Source organism: Alligator sinensis, unplaced genomic scaffold, assembly GCF_000455745.1.
Source record: "Alligator sinensis unplaced genomic scaffold, ASM45574v1 scaffold301_1, whole genome shotgun sequence".
Classification (NCBI taxonomy): domain Eukaryota; kingdom Metazoa; phylum Chordata; order Crocodylia; family Alligatoridae; genus Alligator; species Alligator sinensis.
Window position 1 is genome coordinate 437,975 of NW_005842035.1, and position 12,952 is coordinate 450,926.

Consider the following 12,952-nt stretch of genomic DNA (forward strand, 5'->3'; position numbering starts at 1 on the left):
CCTCCCTTTTCTGCGCGGGGAGTCCAGAAGCGCTGGACACGTGGGGAAGCGCATGCCACAAAAAGCACCAGAGCCATCTTGGCTGATTCGCTGACACGCAGGCCACGTGTCTAGAGCGAAGTCAAGCTGGGGTGCAAGTAGGAGTCCCTCATCAACACAGCTGTGCTGGCTGAAGCCCACGGTGTAGACACAGCCAGAGGAGCAATGCTGCTTTTGCTTGGATAGTTCATCTTACACCAGAGGAATAAGTTATAGCAGCCAGTAAAAACTGCACACTCCACCTCAATACTGGTACAGCTAATGCTACTGCACACTTGGCTTCGGACTCTATTCCCAATGCCTTTAAACAGTCTTTAGCTCTGCCTGGTTTTACGCAGGCTTGATCCAGGGGCTGGCGTTTTTCCCTGTCAGGACAAACTTAATTGGGATATTTGGAACCTGAGCAGCTGGAGGCCTGCCCCGTGACCGTCCCACACTGCTGCAGGCATCCGCTCCGTCTCCATCGGGGAGTTTAGTAGCAGCTCCTGTTCCCCCACTGAGGGAATAAACAAGCTGTATATGATTTTACAGCCTGCATTAATAGAAAATGTCAGAAGAACTGGGAAGCGAATCCACAGAGCACATGCAGCCTGGCGGAGAAACTGGAGAAGGTTCAAGAGGAGAAAGGGCAAGAAGGATCCAAAGATGGAAAACTTGCTTACCCCGAGACAAGCCTGGAGCTCAGTCCGGTTCGCTTATTGAAACAAAGGTGAAAAGGGGACTTGGTCGTGATCTTTAAGTGCCTACATGGAAGATATCAGGTATCCAGGGTGTAGCCATACCGGTCTAGAGGAAAAGGCAATCAGGACTCGTGGTAGAGGTGGTATCTTTTATTAGACCAACTAGATTTTTGCAAGAGAATTTTATTTTTTGCAAAAATATAATTGGTCTAATAAAAGATACCACCTCTACCATGAGTCCCGATTGCCTTTTAGATGGAAGATAGCGAATTTTGCCGCTTGAAATGGAAACTTCACAACAAGAAGAAGAAAAGCCAATCTCAACAGCGACATATACTTTCTAAGCTTATGTAAGAATATTTAGTTGGTCTAATCAAAGATATCACATTTCCCCAAAGAACCTGGTCTGCCTAGATGGGGAGGTGAGATCCGATAGCCAGGGATCTTTGATCCAGGTGGCAAACTCATCACCAGATCAGCGGCTCCAAGGTGAAGCGAGATGCTCCGGAGGGGGGAGTACGTACGATGCACCGTCCTGAATAAGGAGCATAATCAGCTACTGGAAACAGCTCACCCAAGGTGGTGGTAGACTCTCTGCCGCTCTTAAACTTTGAATTATGAGCAGATATGACAAGGAGAGATAAGTCACTGGGCCCGGGAGTGAAATTCGTACAGGCTGTGGTCCGCAGGTCATCAGGCTAGCTGCTGACCGGGGTTTCCTTCTGGCTCTGTAAGCCCTGTTTGTAATTGCCTGATGATGGAGGTCTTGCCTCTGCGACCGTGCCTGCAGCCCTGCTGCCGCAGACTGGTGGCTTTTCCTCTTTTTAAAAAAAAAGAAGTCTTTGTTGTTTCCTGCAGGAGAGAAAAAAGGGCCAAATCCCCCCGAGCTACTCATCTGCCACACACTCCCTGCCTCACGTCCCTGGGGAAAGTTAGACAGCTTTTGTTCTTTTCGAATGCAGCGAGCAAAGGCCTGGCTGAGTCCAGGCAGCTGCAAGGGGACGGACACTTCCGCTGCCTGCTTCTTGGCTGAGCCGGCAGTCAAATACTGGGCACGAGTCCTCAATCAGTTTGCACACGTTTGCATAACACCCAGGGAGCCTCCAGGCACTGCGGGAGTTTGCAAAGGATTATTGATGCTAAATGATAACGGCACATCAAACCCCAGGAGGAGTCTGGCCCCTGACTCCAATGAGTGCTGGACTGGGTGGCAACGTACTTTGAAAGACTCTTACAATTTGCCAGGGGACGATGTTGTCACATGGAGAAACTGCCCTTCTCCACCCCAAAGGCAAGAAAGCAGGGCTGGGAAATATATCTGAGAATGAATATTATTGCTAATAATGATACCTGGTGCAAGCTAAACTGCTATGGCACCTAGAATAATTCATCAAGGGACCCTGTCAAACACTTAGGCCATGAATTCCTGTTGCTTTACGGTCTCCTCTTAGCAGTTGTCTTTCTGGCGTCGTTTCATTTTAAAAGGCGTCTTTGGGAGAGAGAAAACAACCCTGGGTGTTGGTCCCCCACAAAGACAAGGCTGCGCCGGCATGCAGCAGCGCGCGTGGCGCTCGCTTCCTCCACGACTGACTGTCAGAGCATGGGCCAAATATATATATACCCCCTGGTATATATGCAGCAAAGCCAACGACTGGGTTGAGCCCGGGAATGACAGGCTGCTCGGCAGGGGACAGCTGCAGGGGTGAGCACCAGCCGGGGAGGTGGCAAGGGACAATCCTGGCTTGGCAGGAACGGAGGATCTGATAACCACCTCCCAGTTCGCTCAGGAAATCCTAGCCGAAGCGCTGGCTGGTGTCCCCAAGCATGACATCACGAAGAGTTTGCCGGCAGAGGCTGACTTCCAAAGATTGCTCATTTTGAGGAAATCCCACCCCCCCAAAAAATTCCAGCTAAGCAGCTTGTAAAAGTTTCTCACTGTCAAGGCCGCTGGCAAGAAACCTCTGCTCTGTTCCCTACCGCCGGTCCCGTGATGGGACTCGACTCTCCCAAGATCATTTGGTTTCCCTCTTGACTTTTCTATTGCTGCTTTTATTTTTATAGCTGTGCGCGCTGCAATGCCTGGAAGAAGCATTAGGATCTACGAGCGAGGCAGGAAGGATAGTCCATCCTCCAGATGATCTCCCATTGTTGCTATGCATTTAAAACACAGTCCTACTATATTATTACAGGAGGAATAATACACCTCGGAGCAGCGATCATCATGCAAGTGCCCGCAGCGCTAGGCGCTGTACAGACACAGAACTAAGATGTGAGAGTTTGCAAACTTGCTTTACCGTCTCCTAGCCCTGCCAACACGGCGAGCCTTGCAGCGAGAGGTCTGCCTGACTTCTGATTGAAGGCCGTGTCCTCGGAAGATTAGCTTCTTGCACAGACAAGAAAATGATACGAGAGGCGGAAAACAAGCCATCGGCGAGGTGGGCTCCCGTCCGGGCACCGTGACGGGCAGCCCAGAATGACGGGGGTTGGCTGGGATGCGCAAGCCTAATTAGCAGCTCCTGCGAAAGCCACCCAAGAGGCGTTGCAAGCAGCCTGCCGTTTAAACTGATGAGAGCATCTGGAAAACAAGACAAGCAAAGGTGTGCAGCAAATCGAGACCAAACCGAACCGTGTGATTACTCGCAGCAAAGGGAACGCGGGAGGCTGGGAAGTTTTGTGGGGGTTTTTAGGTAGGGAATTTCATCTGCTAGTCTTTAATTGCGATGTCATTCGTCCTGGCGGCTCTGGCACTGCGGCTAAACCCAAAACAACGCTGGAGCTCCTCGTTGGCAGAGCAGGCGACAAACTAGCCCAAGTTGGGAAGAACAGAAGGGAAAAAAACAGCATTGCCTTCATTTCTCCTGGTTGATGATTTTGATGTGACCGATCAGGGAGGCAGAAATGTCATCTCGACCACAGCCCTTTAAGTTGGCTCGGCAAAAGGGGGGAAAAAACAGCGAGTTCGTGACATTTTAGCACTTATTTATGGGTGTTTTTCCCTGTCTTGACATTTTTATATTAGACATGAGCTCCTGCCTACCCGTTTTTTCCTGGAAGACTCCCTGGATGACTGGAGAGGTTTTGAACGTGGTATTAGAGATACCAAGAAAGCAGAAGGTACTTAACAAAGGTGGGAAGCTCGATGCAGGCAGACTGCTGAAAGCCTTTTGTTTATGCTAATCAATATTTAATGAGCGCTTCACACACATGGAAAGCAAAGTGCTCGGCTGACGGTTCAGCGCCGCGAGCCGTGACTCAGACCCGGCCGAGCTGAGACGCCGGGTCCTTCAAGGGAGGCTTCAAAAAGTAGGACGAAGGAACAATACTGTCGAAAGCTTAAAAAATGGAAGAAGAAGAAACCAAGAAGGATGAAGGCAGACTTTTCTCCCCTTTGCACCCCGCTCCCAAACTTGCCACACTTTAGGCACACCTCCGTAAGGAAAGCCAGAACCCCATTTTCCCCCTCCCTTAGGATTTTCTAACGGCTCCTGTATGGGGTGAACCGCCGTGCATTTAGAAGCTGCACCTGAAATCAATGCATTGAGAGAGAAACAGCACAAGAAAGCATTTAGGATTTATTTCATCCGGGGAAAGTGGTGTTATCCAGGCCCTGGAGCAGGGGGAGGATGCCCAAGGTGCATCAGTTAGTCCGTTCACGAATGGAAAGAAATCCTTTCCCAGCCCCACGCTTCAAGCAAGCTGTCTGCCGGGAGCGAGGCCGGGTGCTGAGAGTCACGGGGCTCTGCGCTCCATACAACCGGGCGCTGTACTGAGTAACGACAAAGGATGAATAATGTAATGAAAAAGGAAAGGGATTTGGAAACTGCAAAGGTGCCATTGGGCTGGAGCATGGGTACTCTGCCCTCGCACGTGGACCTCGCCGACCCCCCTCGGCGTGGCTGGCCGGAGGCAATGCCTGCTCATGGATCCACGTGGTTGTGCTTAGAGTTGAGCAAGTGCCAGCAATAAACCTTTCAGTGGGTCTGGATGGGTCATAAAATACAGGCTCAGCGTAAAAATAGCTGCTTCTGGGAGATACCTAATCCTGCATAATGCTGTACCTCCCACCCTTCCCTTTAAAAAAACCCCAAATGCCCCAGGAGACTTGCATCCTGTTACAACCTGGATTGAAGGCAAGAATACAAGCCCCCCCAAATCGCTGCTGGGCTGGTATAAGAGCACCCAGACGTGCACAAGTCTTGGCTAGGAGGAGAGCACGTTGGAGTGGGGTACTGGGAAACTTCCCCAGGACTGGGGTTTTTGGGGTAAAACCTTCATGGATGCTTGGAGGTCCATCCAAAGAGAGGAAAGAAAAAACAAACTGGAAAAGAAGGCTCTATTTCCTGCAGTGAAATGCGTGGTTTCTCCTTTTTAAACGATTTTTGGAAGAACACTGCCAGCTGACTTCCCCCGTCCCAGCACGGACTGTGCTCCAGCCAAGCGGTGGCTAATGAGTCGCCATTAGATAAGGAGCAATACGTCTGCGCCCCTGCCTCACCCCCACCCCAGGCACATGCCAGGGACCAGAACATTTTTGGCACCGGCCCGGCTTGTGTCACCGCTTGCATCAAGCCCTGCTTTTCCATCCAGACAGTCCAAATCTCAGTGGAAATAAATGCAACTCTGCAAAGAATGACGTCCAGGGCCAGGCGTATCATCTAGCAGGTATCAGGATTATTTTTAGATGCACTGACATCTCCTTTTCCTGCCGCTGACCTGGATTGGAGCTCCAGGTCCCAGCCTGGGGAACCAAGTACGGCTGAGTGAGCCTGCTGGTGACAGGAGAGTTGCCGGGAGCGAAACGCAGGTTTGGAGAGGATGAGATGGGGAGAGGAAGAGTCTTTTTGAGCTACAGGAAAAGGGCAGGAGAGAAACCATAAAGAACAGCGCATCTCTGGCAAGGACAGGGGCAACGACACAGACAGCAGGCTGCCCTCTTTTGCCCCATGGGGCAGAAGTTGCAGGTGAAAATTTCCCCCTGCCAAGCACACAGCTGTCAATTCTCAGTGCTTAATGCTGATCGCCGGCACGTTTGCCAAATGAAGTCCTCTCTAATAAGATCATTCCTGGCTGCAGAGAGATGGGGCAGCTAGTCACCCAGGGACCCTGGAAAGCAGAGCTCCCCGTGGGGACCAAACCGCACATGCATGCCTGAGTAGGTGGCAGTACATGCTGGAGCCGGGGATTTTCAGGGCAGGAAAGCTCTCCTGCTGTTGAGAACAGCCAGGGTTTTTTGCCCCCTTTGCTCATTAGAAGATACCCCGGATTAGCTTGCAACATGAAGGATGCTGTCGGGCAGGCTCACATCAGGGCGGAGAGGACCACAACCAGAGCGGATAGCTGGCATTTCTTCAGCGGCACCGAACATCACTCCAGCACGCTGTTCTGCACGTTAGTCTTAAGAGGAGAAGTCATCACATCGCATCTGTTCCCTCTCGGCTCCATCCAGGCCTCGAACACCGAGCAAACAGCAGAGGATTTACTGTGGAAATGACTCCTCGCGGGGCATCATCGAGGGCTTGAGGCCAAAGAGCCTGTTAAGCAGTGCAGCTCATCAGGCTTCGACAACCAGATACAAATGGACTCGCTCTTTCTTTTCAATAAAAGCAGGTTCACAGCGGGTGTGATGGGTTTGCATGACTTCCCATCAGCAGGGAGGGAAAACGACTGGTCTTCCTTTGCTGTGCCAGCTGGACGAAGCGCAGAAGAACGTCGCCCTGCCTTGCACGGGCTTCGGGGCAGAGCACGGCTGGTGCACGAGTCTGCGAGGCCTCCGGGTGCTTCATCAATGATAGCAAAGCCATGAGCAATTATACTTTTAAAGCACTCTCTGGGTTTGTTAAACATGTGGCTGCATAAATAATAGGCCAAATAGCCAGGTCACCTCCTTGTGCCATTTCTGGGATGATTGCAATGGCAGAAGGTATGAAAGAAATAACCCTGCAACCGGTGATCTTTCCCGTTCCAGGGTGGGTTTCTCTTCTCTGCTCCTGGGAAAGATTCAGACCTCCCCCACTGCATCCAGGTGCTCAGATATGTTTAGTAGCCCGGAGAGGGTCTGTCAAAGTCAGCAGCATTGACTGGACCCATCCACCCAGAACTTGGAGAACCGCTCGCCTCCAAGCTGAACAAAGCCCAGCTTCTTTTCAGAAAGGAAAAAAGAAAGAGTGAGAGGGAAGCCTTATGTCCCCCATTAAACCCCATCTGAAAATCTCATGTAAAATGTGCACAAACCCAACGCCCGCAGCTAAGCCACGGAGCAAAAGCAACATCGGACAGCCCCGGTGCCATCATGCACTCCTGTTTCACAATGCTTGTTCTTCAATAGGCCCTAATGATGGGCCAAAGTTTGTGGCTGGAGGCATAAAATAAAGTCATGCATGATGGACTGAGGCAGAAGCAGCCAGCACGGAGGTGTGGGGAGCAGGCAGAGGTGCACGGACAGAGGGGTAGAGGACTGAGGAGTCATGATCTTCCTTCTGTTTTGGCCATACTTTACGCTCCTTCAAAGGCGGGGTGTACGGCAGTGCTGCCGTGTGGCCCCATGGCAGCAAACTGGTCTTTGGGTGCGGAAGGGATCCTCTTGCCTATTCTGAAGGCAAGACGATGCACGCTCAAGCATGCAGCCTGCCCCTGAAGACAGAAGAGCAACGAAACACATCCGCTTCAGAAACACTTTATAAATCAGTCGGACCGGCGGCTGCAGAATCTCCTTGGAAAAGCTGACCCAAGCACTTGGTGTCATTCCTCGAGCTCTCCTGGAATCGGTTGTTCCCTTTGGCGCTTGGCAGGGAAAGCAAATCTCAGATACCCTGAAGACACGGCGCGGCAGGCGAAGGGGCACGATTTGTAGGCGAGAACATTTCTGTTAGCCAAACCTGTGCTGGAACGCACCCTGCAAAGGCGATCCAGGGGTTATTTTTAATGCCGGGAGCTGATACGAGTTCAAACGCGCCTGGTGCACAGGCAGGTCGACGCGGCGCATTTATTTGGCCCAGATGCCGTTTAACATCCATGAAAGGCCCCAGAATAGCCCAGCTCTGCACACCGCATCGAGTCTCAGCAGACCCCACCTGTGGGAAGGAGCTGGAATTTAAATCTTATGACAGCTGCACATGTTTCCAGGAGGCGGCTAATTACCTAGCCTGTTTTAGATAGTATTTCTGGCTCCGGGGCCTTTCTGTACTTTGCTGAAACAAACCAAACACATAACTATTTGAGCTGCGGTCTGAAATGCATGACTGAAAACCACAGATCTGTGATGCAACCTTGCACTCGAGCACCCCACGGATCCTGGTTCGCACCAAGCATTTCAAAATGCTTTGAGGTCTAGCGGAGAGAGATGCTGCAAGGGCTCCGCTCGCCAATTCTCTGCACCCGAAGTCTGCTCCGTTAGCTGGGAGACCCCGCGACTGGGACGGGGGCTGTTGAAGCAATAGTCTGTATTGCATGATGCGAGCACTGGCTGCAGGAAACGATCTAAAACTACAAGCTCCCCCTGTAAAGACAAAGCACCGACAGCTTATGCTTCTGGGTCGCTACACCCCCAATTCAGGGGTTGTCTGACTTTCATCCAAGCCTGCAAGGGAAGCTGCATGCATTCAGCGCCTCCGAGAAACAAAGAAAGCCTGATGCACCTTCAAAGTCAAGGACTTAAAAATCAATGGCTACTTCTGAACATGGAAGCTCTTATCTCTCCTCCTGTGGCAGGACGACTGTCAATCACCTGAAGTACCTAAACCCACTTGTCTTCCTTGCAAACTGGTATGACCAGCCCCCATTTCACTACTGAAAGGAGCAGGCCAGATTTGGAGAAGCCGTCCATCGGCTGTGGATCTGGTCACATAGGACTAGGGCCAGGCACGACCGGATAGAAACAGGCTCTGTACGTCTCTGTGTCCATGTGCATGCCCACACACTATTGCCCACACACTACTGCAAGGCCTGCAAGGACTTTGAGAAGTCTTGGGTAACGTTGGAGCGGCTCCTGCACTCTGAACTGCTGGGCACACGACATGCCAACGTGCCGAGCAGCAATATGTTCAACACACATAACAACAGAGGGTTTACGGCCAGGAGAGACCGCTAGGTTTCCCAGCCTGACTTCTGGAAGAGCAGGGAATTTCACCCAGGGGAAACCCTACCAGAAACACCTCCAACTACTTATTAGGGGCAATCCATTCGTGGCTACTGGTCGGCATCCAGCCCTTTATCCATCTACCTAAACACTTGGGTCACTGAACCCATTTCACAGAGAGGAAAACAATCATTGAATCATAGAAATGAGGGTTGAAGGGACCTCAGGTGGCCATATCTAGCTCCAAGCAGGACCAGCCCCAACTACATCATCCCAGCCAAGACTTGGTCGAGCCGGGTCTTCAACACCTCCAAGGATGGAGACTGCACCACCTCTCTGGGGAGTCTGTTGCAGTGTTTTACTACCCTCCTTGTTTTTTTCCTGATATCTAACTTCAACTTCCCTTGTTTGAATCAGTTGACTCATTGACATGATTTGACCCAGGTTATGCTGCTAAGTCAGTTAAAGGCTGCTGACTGCTAGGACCATGCTCAAGTTACAAACCCGCGTTGCCTTCAAGTCATCCGGCACGTCAGTCTCCTTTGCACCCAAGGGCTCTTCTGGAGGTTCAGTGTATTTTATTTGCTGCCTTGGTCCATACACCAATAGCTGAACTATTGGTCTGAGAGCCAAGGCAGCACAGAAAGGGGGAGCTGATGGCTTACGGGGCATGGTCGGAAAGGTGAAGGATGAGCTGCACTCTCCCAGTGCTGGCTGGGGGCATGGGAGGTGAGGGGAAGAGAAGGTGGCTGCATGCCAGGTGGGTCTGAACCACTACCAAAAGGAAATAAAATGTCTTTGAGCTACATCCCTGCTACTCATGCACAGGTGTGCAAGGAAAGGAGCAGGGAGCTCCTCTTCCCCATCCACAGAGCACGTACGGATCATCTTGGGGCACAACTAAGGGCTGAATCTGGCTTCACAAGTTGCGACGTGCTCTCCGCAGCCTGCTCAGACCATGGGGAATGGGCAGCACACATCAGAGGTCCCTCTGGGAGCTGGGTCCCTGCACCTCTGGGCTGTGTAGTGGGGTCTATGTGTGGGGGACCCTGTCGCCAGTGCTCTCCCCATTTTCTGGGCGCTGACAGCAGCAAGGCATGCATTGGCTCCGAGCCTCCCACTTTCTTGCAGGGTCAAGATGTTCAAAAGCCCCCTGGGGCAGTGACATAACCCCGGGTCCACGTCCCTGTGCCCGGGCGTTTGCAAAACCGCTCGTCCTTCAGACGGCATGCACAAAGGGAAGCTGGTGGAAAGAGAGGCAGCCGCCCCACGCTGAGATGCACAGCTCAGACCATTGATGCCAGCCGGCCTCTGCCCGCTCAGATCTCAGCTCGTGCCTTGCTGCTCTCGGGCGAGCAGCTGCAGCGCTGTCAGAAGGTGTTTGCATCGTGGAGGAATTTGCTTGCCTGACAAATGCCATCCTCGTTAAACCCAACGGGAAAACACGTCCGGGTCCGAGCATGCCTGCTTGCACGGAGGCCTATACATGGGGATTAGCCGGCGTGAAGAGAGTTCCCGCTGAGCCCGATGGGCCTGGAGCCGCGACGTTTGATGGGCAGGGAGAGAGGGAGCGCTTGAAGAAATAGCAGCAGCTTCAAACAGGCAACTGCCTCCCTGCTCTGAGCAGCCAGCATGGGAAAGCACTGCTCGGTGGTCCTCTCCCGTGGGCACCGCGGCTGACGGGAGCCACCAAAAGACCTTCTTCCCTCTGTTAGGCCTGTCATCAGCTCGGCCCTGGGAGAGCGGCTTGGATGCTGCAACACCACGCAGCGGAAGACCTGCTGGCTCTGTTTCAAAGGCAGGGGGATCACGAAAAAGGGGGTGGCATGTCCCCGGTGCAAGCGTCGTGCAAAGCCACGTCTCATCTGCAAAGCTGCTTTCTCTGAATGCCCACGGGGAGCTTTTGCTGGTGGCAGGAGGGGAAAAGCCCTCATCTCTTTGACCCTGTAAGCATAAAATCGTAGATACGTCGGGCTGGCAGGGCCCTTGGGGATGACTATACCGAATCCGACACCCTGCTGAGATGGCTTAGGCAGGGATGACCCTGACTAAACCATCCTAGGCATAGTCATCCTAGTCCAACACCATCCCAGTGGGACATATGTGGTGCAGAGTTGATTAGAAAAGGGTGTTTGCAGGGCAGGGACTGTTTGCTCGCTCCATATGGCGACTGCCGTGTCTAGGTGCTGCCTCAGGTGCCTAAATCCCTTCGGTGTCTGGACTTTCTTAAGTCAAAATCCTGTGGGGCACGTGCAGCCTTGGAGACGCCCCCCAGCAGGATTCAGATGAAGTTTCTGGAGGGCCTGTCCATGAACACACCTCACGAACGATGAAGCAGGAGCTGATCCCACCTCACCTGGGGCCTGGGAGAGATGCTGGCTCACGTCCCTCCCTTGGGGCAGGGATCTGAAGCCATTGCTCAAGGCAGTGCCCTAACCCCTGAGCTCCAGAGCCACCCTCGCTGTAGCCTGGTGAACATTTAATTCTTGAGCCAAAATAGCATCACTTCAAGGGGAGCAAAACATCCTGGTGCAGGGGGTCTCAACCTTTCTGGACTCGAGGCACCCCTCCATCACTTTTGTGAATTGAGTGGCACGTATCATAGTGCTTACCTCCGGACCTGGGCAGCAGGTGTGGCGGATCATCCAGGCAGGGATAAGCCTGAATGTAGCTCATCGGCTTATCCCAACACCTCACTTATCTCCCCATACCTCGGGGCACCCTTCAAAGGATTTGGCAGCACCTCTGGATTCCCTGGCACCCCGGTTGAAAGTCACTGGCTCAGTGTTTCGTGTGCTTCCCGGAGAGCGGGGAAAACCAAACTCAAACCTGCTTCCACTGAGGCCGACTGAAGAGCCCATTAGCACGTGGCACAGCCTAGTAAGAAAGGTATTTATGCATGAAATTAAGTCCCCTCTTCTAAGCACTGGCCTAGTGGCTAGTGCACTTCCCGGGACCTGGATCCTGGGTCTCCCATACCCCCGGGGAGGGCTCTGGCCGGTGGGTAACAACAGTGGGAAAGCAAAACTAGTGCTTCGTGCAAGCACGGACCGGCTTTGCTCAGCTGTCAGACATGCATGGCTGTATGCAGAGAGGCCACCTCTCCGTAGCCCAGGGTTAGGTGCCCAAATCTCTGCGAGTTACAAGGCTTAAAACCCACCCAGTAGACCGAGTCCCACGGATCCCATTCTGAGACGCACGTGCCCGTGTGTTCGTACAGCGCCTAGCACGGCATAATTAAAAGTGACACCAAGATTCAGCCAGGATCACATCCCCACTGATCTGGGTAGTGTCCAGACCCTAAATCCATGATGGGCCCTACCCCAAAAAGGCTACGGGCAAGAGAGACGAGACCTAACAAGTAGCTCCTGCAATCAGGAGGAGGAAGCGAGGGGAATTAGGATCACACAATTATCTGCAGAGCTATTGCCCAATTGCATGGCTCCTGATAGCACTGAATAACGAAGCAGTCTAAGAGGAGTCTGCTGCCTTCCCCTGCCCAGCCCTGGAATACCAAAAGCAATTGCAGGCGAACTGGAGCTTGCAGAACATATGGCTTCAAGGAACAAATTAAAATGCATTTGAGTCATGGGAATACAGAAAAATGCCTCTTGAAAAACAAACAGAACTAATAAGTCATGTTGTAACCGAGACAGCCAATTTTTCCCTCCCAAAGCTTGTGCGCAAGCTGTGTTTCCAAGATCCCAGGCCCCACCTCTGTTCAGAGTTCGCACATCTGTTTCTATCCAAGTTTTAAACCCTCTAAAACCAGGGCTTTGCAACGAGAGCCCAGAGCTACCGGGCGGCAGTGGAAACGGCTCCACCGCTTACACTGCTCTACCCTAAAAGAAGGGATTAACACGCCTCTGATTATATCTTCCTAATTAGTTTGCCGCCATCACGGTGGCATCTCAGTGCCTTGCACGCAGGATTGGATTTATCCTCACAACATCCTTGCGAGGGGAGGCGGGAGTGTTATCTTGGCGCTGGCTGTGCAGACTGGCGACCAGAAGCACCCAGAGAGCTGATGTGACTTGGTCAAGGTCACACAGAGAGTCGGTAGCAGAGCAGGGAGCTGGGCCTTGATCTCTGAGCCCCAAGCTACAGCCTGGGGCATCTGGCTACCTTCCCTTCTAAGTAAAGAGCAAAAAGGATGCTC

The 12,952-nt window shown here is 52.4% G+C and overlaps 1 protein-coding gene across 28 annotated transcripts in view; it reads right to left on the bottom strand.

Annotated features, from left to right (window-relative positions):
• Positions 1-12,952, bottom strand: part of LPP (LIM domain containing preferred translocation partner in lipoma) — a 432,466-nt gene that overhangs the window by 30,664 nt on the left and 388,850 nt on the right. The gene's annotated exons all lie outside the window — the stretch shown is intronic.